Source organism: Diabrotica virgifera, chromosome 9, assembly GCF_917563875.1.
Source record: "Diabrotica virgifera virgifera chromosome 9, PGI_DIABVI_V3a".
NCBI classification, from domain to species: Eukaryota; Metazoa; Arthropoda; class Insecta; order Coleoptera; family Chrysomelidae; genus Diabrotica; species Diabrotica virgifera.
Genome location: NC_065451.1, coordinates 35,920,605 through 35,926,291, shown reverse-complemented (window position 1 = coordinate 35,926,291; position 5,687 = coordinate 35,920,605).

Below are 5,687 nucleotides of genomic sequence, written 5' to 3'. Positions count from 1 at the left end.
TGTGGACAGCACGCAGGAGTTCAAGCCAGAATCAAAGAAAAATATCCATTTGCTCATTTTGTACACTGTTACGCGCATCAATTAAATTTAATAATGTCTAAGGCTTGTTCCGAAAACTCTCAAGTTAGACTTTTTTTTGGAAATTTAAATGAAATCCCTACCTTTTTTAAAAATTCGCCACAACGAGTGGCAGTTTTAGATAAAATCGTCCAAAAGAAAATTCCTCATGGCGCTCCAACTCGCTGGAACTTCAATATTCGAACTGTTAATGTTGTGTTTGAACATCGATCTTCTTTTATCGAATGTATGGAAGAAATAGAAGAATCGTTTGATAAGGCAGCTGTCTGTAGTTCAGCGTCTTCCATTCGAAGAATACTAGTGGATCAAAATTTTGTTTTTTGATTAACATTTTTCCATCGCATAATGCCACAAGTAGACGTTTTGTATAATGCCCTTCAAAAGACTAAAACGGATCCTTTGGAAATCAATAAAAAGGTGACAGATTTCGAAAGATACATGAATTCAGTTAGAAATTCAATAGATGATACCATTGACTAAGGTTCTAGTTTATGCGTTGAACCATTACCAACTAAAAGGTTACGGAAGGATAACAGTCCAGTAGATCATCGGAGAGCATCTATCGAAGTTTGTGATATAATCATAAATTGTGCAAATGATAGATTTGCTTTTAAAAATCACCTACTTGCAACTTCATTGCTTTATCCTGAGCAATTTGATAATTATTGTGCTAATTTCCCAGATGATAATTTAAGCCTGACTTGCGCGTCATATCCAAATTTAGATAGGGAGCGCTTGAAGACTGAATTATCTGTTATTTATTTTAGAAGAGACTGTAGAGACATTAATGGGGCAATACTTTTTTTAAATTTATAATTGAAAATAATTTAACAGAGCCTTTTCAAGAAACTGTAAAACGCTTCAAATTCTAATTACAGTGCGCAAGCGAGTACGGCAGAAGCTGAAAGGTGCTTTTCGAGTTTAAAACGGATTAAAACATTCTTGAGAAATTCCATGACTGAAGACCGACTTGTAGCATTAACCATGTTGTCAGTAGAAAAAACACTTATAAAAGAAATACCAAACTTTAATGAAAAAGTTATAGACAAGTTTGCTTTAAAAAAAATCGACGAATCGAGCTTATTTATAAAAAAAAATAATATATTTGGCTCTGTGTGTAGTTAGTTCGTAAGACCCTATAATGCAATTATTGTTGTGGCGATTTTGTTTGTAGTGTTTTTTCGTTTGCATTCCTTAGTTTCGCGTATTTATCGATAAAATTCTACTAAAAACATAAACTATAAAACAATTACTAGTGTGCCATAATGTACCATTGCTATTTTTGATATAATTGGATTTATCTTCAATTTGAAAAGAAGAAAATCGGTAAGTTCTTTATTATTTTTTAATAGATATATAATGAATAAATATATGGTGTAAAATATCAAACTAAAAGCCTCGTTGTAAAATACAACGATTAAAAGATATTGAATTAAAAAAAACCAAAAAATACTGCAGAACTACCAAATTTTTGAGTCACCAGCCGCCACTGATATGAAGGTAATAATTACGTGATTCATAAGTTAAATAAGGTCGAATTATTTACGTGAACCGAGGACGTATCTTTCACGTGAATACTAATATATACATTCCCTAAAAGATACGTTAATCAACACGTATTAGCAACGTGAATTTCCCGAAACATTTTATTGCTATTTAAAGGCTGTATGACACTATGCATTTTCTTGTATCATTTCTAATATCGTTTCTGATATCGTTTCTTGTATACATTTTCTTGTATCATTTCTTGTACGTACATTTGTGCCCTGTATGACACTATGCAAGTTCTTGTATCGAAAATTGTATGAAATTCGGCACGTGATTGGTCGATATTTTGTTTGTCACCCCGTGTCACGTTATGGTAGTACTGCATCTACAGCTGATTTTAAGGATTTTATAAAATTTATAAACTTTTAATTAACATTTTAATGTTAACCAGAATTTTACGTTGACTGTTTGAGGTTGATTATTTGTGTTTTTATTTTGTTTTGAATTTGTGCTAAAATATTTGCATTAGAATTATCTTCAATTTGATCCAAATTAGGAGCTATTGTATTTTGTAAAAAATTATGCACCATGAAACCTAAATTTATAGTTTGAGCTTTACTAGGAGCTAAATATATGGTTATAGTAGAACAGTCGTCCATACCAAACGGTATATTAAGTATCAACAGTGGCGGCCCGTGAGATAGTGCCATAGAGCCATGGCACTACCTTGCTAACTATCCATAAACATATTTTTTATCTTCAAAACTTTTTAATTCCTATTAATTTTTTTGTGTGTATTTCTTTTGATCTTCATAAATTATATAAAATATGGCAACTATGGGCGCAATACAATCCCTGCCGACAGCGGAGAGTATTCGACAGGAGAATCTCCTTCGCGCCGAAGTCAGTACTGGCACGAGTAAAGAGAGAAAGATTTTACGAGCATTATATGTAAGTGACAGAGAAAGAGCTATATTGGACTATTAATATACTTACCTTAACATTAGAATCTCTGTGCCAGGCACGAGGGTATGAAGCCAGGTCTATTTATTTTGAGTTTCTTTACGTGCTGGTTTGTCGCTTTTATTATGTATATTTTCTGTTAAAAAGTTTTTGTATTTATAATTAAACTTTTGGTGCATCATGATCGTGGGTATTTTGATAATATTTTGATTAATTTATTAATTGACAATAAAGATTAGTATTTTAAAAATTTTTTTGGTGGTTTTTCGCTAGAAAAAAAAACTACAAATGTTATAAGGTGTTGTGGAGCTTTCGAGTTAGCTTTAAGAGGTCACGACGAAAAAGAAAATTCAGAAAATAGAGGCATATTTAAGGAGCTGGTCAATTTTAGCGCCGAATTAGACAACGACTTAAAGGTTCATATTATTCAAAGTACCAGATATTTCAAAGGTCTACCTTCTCCGGACATTTAGTTGCTTCTAATTTATTTATGTCGGAGAAGTTTTCTGCTTATAAGCATCAGTTCTCCGAATCATTTCTTAATGAACCATGGAGACAATTTTAATTTTTAAGCAAAACTCGGTTTAAAACTGAATTAGAAGTAGGTACTGTATTAGCGAGACGAATTAAGTACTACCTCTGGGGCTGTTTCGCTATCGGTTTTATTGTAGAGGGAAGGTTCAAAAAGCACATTTGAAGAAACTATTAAACTTTTAAGTATTTTAGTTACCATTCCTATATCAACATCTGAAGCAGAACGCTGTTTTTCGATGTTTACATCGAAACCTAGTGCTGTAGGTATGCTATCTGCAGAAAAGCATTTTGTAAATTGTATTGATAATTTTAATTATAAAGTCATTGAAATAAAAGAATGAACTTCATATATCGTAAACTTTAAAAGTGACATTACAAAAATTTGTGCATGTGTGTGAATAATGAAATAGTATTATTTTTATAAATTGGTAAATAGAGACTAAATCGTAATAACAATTTTCAAGCACTATCAGCAGTAAATGCTGGTGGTAGGTTAAGAGGTTTTTATTATTAATTAATTTACGGAACTGTTTTGATCAATGTTGGACAATTGCTTGGCACCTCAGATCAATAAACTTAAGATATGTACATAAGATAAAAGTATCCGCGCATTTTTTTTTAGTTTTTGTTGTCAGTATACCTTTTTTTGACAATATCGTGAATCCGTCACTAAAAATTTTGGCGGCTGCCCGAGTTGTGGCACTACCTTCTTAAAGTGGTACGAGCCGCCACTGAGTATCAATATAAGATTTATAAATAATACCTACAAAAACACAAATAAACTCATCAGTACATGATCCCTTTTCATTTCAGCCGCCATTATGAGTAAGTAATTATGACATTTTAGATGTTTTACCAGCAGGTTTTACGTTTTTGCTCTTTGCGCAGAAATTGGCGCAGTTCTTGTACAAGAATCTGTGTCTGACTCAAATTCTTGTATCGTTTCTGATATCGTTTCTTGTATCTGTGTATGACACTATGCATTTTTTTGACATATCAGTATTAGAAATGGTACAAGAAAATGTATAGTGTCATACAGCCTTAAGGTACCTAAATAACACGTCTATTGAAGACGAGTTATTCACGTAATTTAAAGACGTATTTTCAATGTGACATTCCAACCAAATTTTCACGTGAATTTCACGTAAGCAATTTACGTATATTGGTGACAAATGTACCCAAAATTCACGTAATTAACACGTCGGTCTGTTTGCTGGGTAACGTGGAGACAGAAGAAAACGAACACGGAGGTCACGGAAATATTGCGAGAAAAGAACGAAAAATTCGAAATAACAAAGTAAAGTTACAATATATGGGACACTTAATAAGGGAACAGCGATATGATCAGAACTTTCGGAGGAAGTAGAGAGATAAAAAGAGGCGTAAGACAAGCATAATCTCCTCCTTATTGTTCAATCTATACTCGGAAGAAGTAATTAAAAAATCACTCGAAAATGTAACAATTGGAATAAAAGTCAACGGCAGATCCATCAACAATATCAGATATGCCGATGATACTATAGTAATTGCAGATAATATACAAGACCTACAGGCACTCTTAGATAATGTAGTAAATGCTAGTGAGGAAAGAGGACTAACGGTTAACGCTAATAAAATAAAATGTATGACAATTTCCAAAACACAACAACAAGACATTTTAAATATATGAGGGGTGCCAATAGAAAAACTAAAAAAATACAGATGTCTTGGCACAAATTAATGAGAATAACGAGTATACAGAAGAAATAAAAATGAGAATTGGGCAAGCTAGAGCAACATTTAACAAGATGAGAAGAGTATTATGCAGTAGAAACCTTAGTTTGTAACTCTTCTTCTTCTTCTTCTTCTTCCACTTTCTAAAAAAATCTGCTTGTTCATTGGCGGATTGATACCTCTATCTTTTGTGCGGTCGGCTGATACTTCTTCTACCTATTGGTGATTTATCTCTTGCTATGTTGACCACACGTGTCTCCCCAATCCTGGTTATGTGGTTGTTCCATTCTCTTTTTCTATTTAGTGTCCATGGGTTTATACACTGTACGTTACATTGTGTTCTGATATCTTCACTCCTCTTTCGATCTCTCAGTGTATTTCCTGTAATTCTTCTCAGTACTCTCATCTCTGTCGTTTCCAGTAGTCTTTGTGTTGTGGCTGTATCTGGTCTTGTTTCTGATGCATATGTCATTATTGGTATTATACTGGCTTTATAAATTCTTGACTTCATCTCAGTGTTAATATGTCGGTTTCGCCATATAGTGTTATTAAGGCATCCTGCCAGTCTATTTGCTCTTTGTACTTGATTTCTCACTTCTTTGTCTAGGTCTCCGTAACTTGACAATGTAATTCCAAGGTATTTTACTTCCATTACTTGTTCAATACTGATACCATCAATTTCTATTTTGCATCTGATTGGTTCTTTACTGGTTACTATTGTTTTGGTTTTGAGATGAAATTGTCATATTGAATTCTTTTGCTCTTATGTTAAATCTGTGGACTAATCTTTGCAGACTATCTTCACCTTGGGCTATCAGTATTGCGTCATCTGCGTAGCAGAGTATTTTTACTTCTTTGTTTCCCATTCTATATCCTCGTCCTTTGTTGACGTTGCAACTCAAAATACGAAT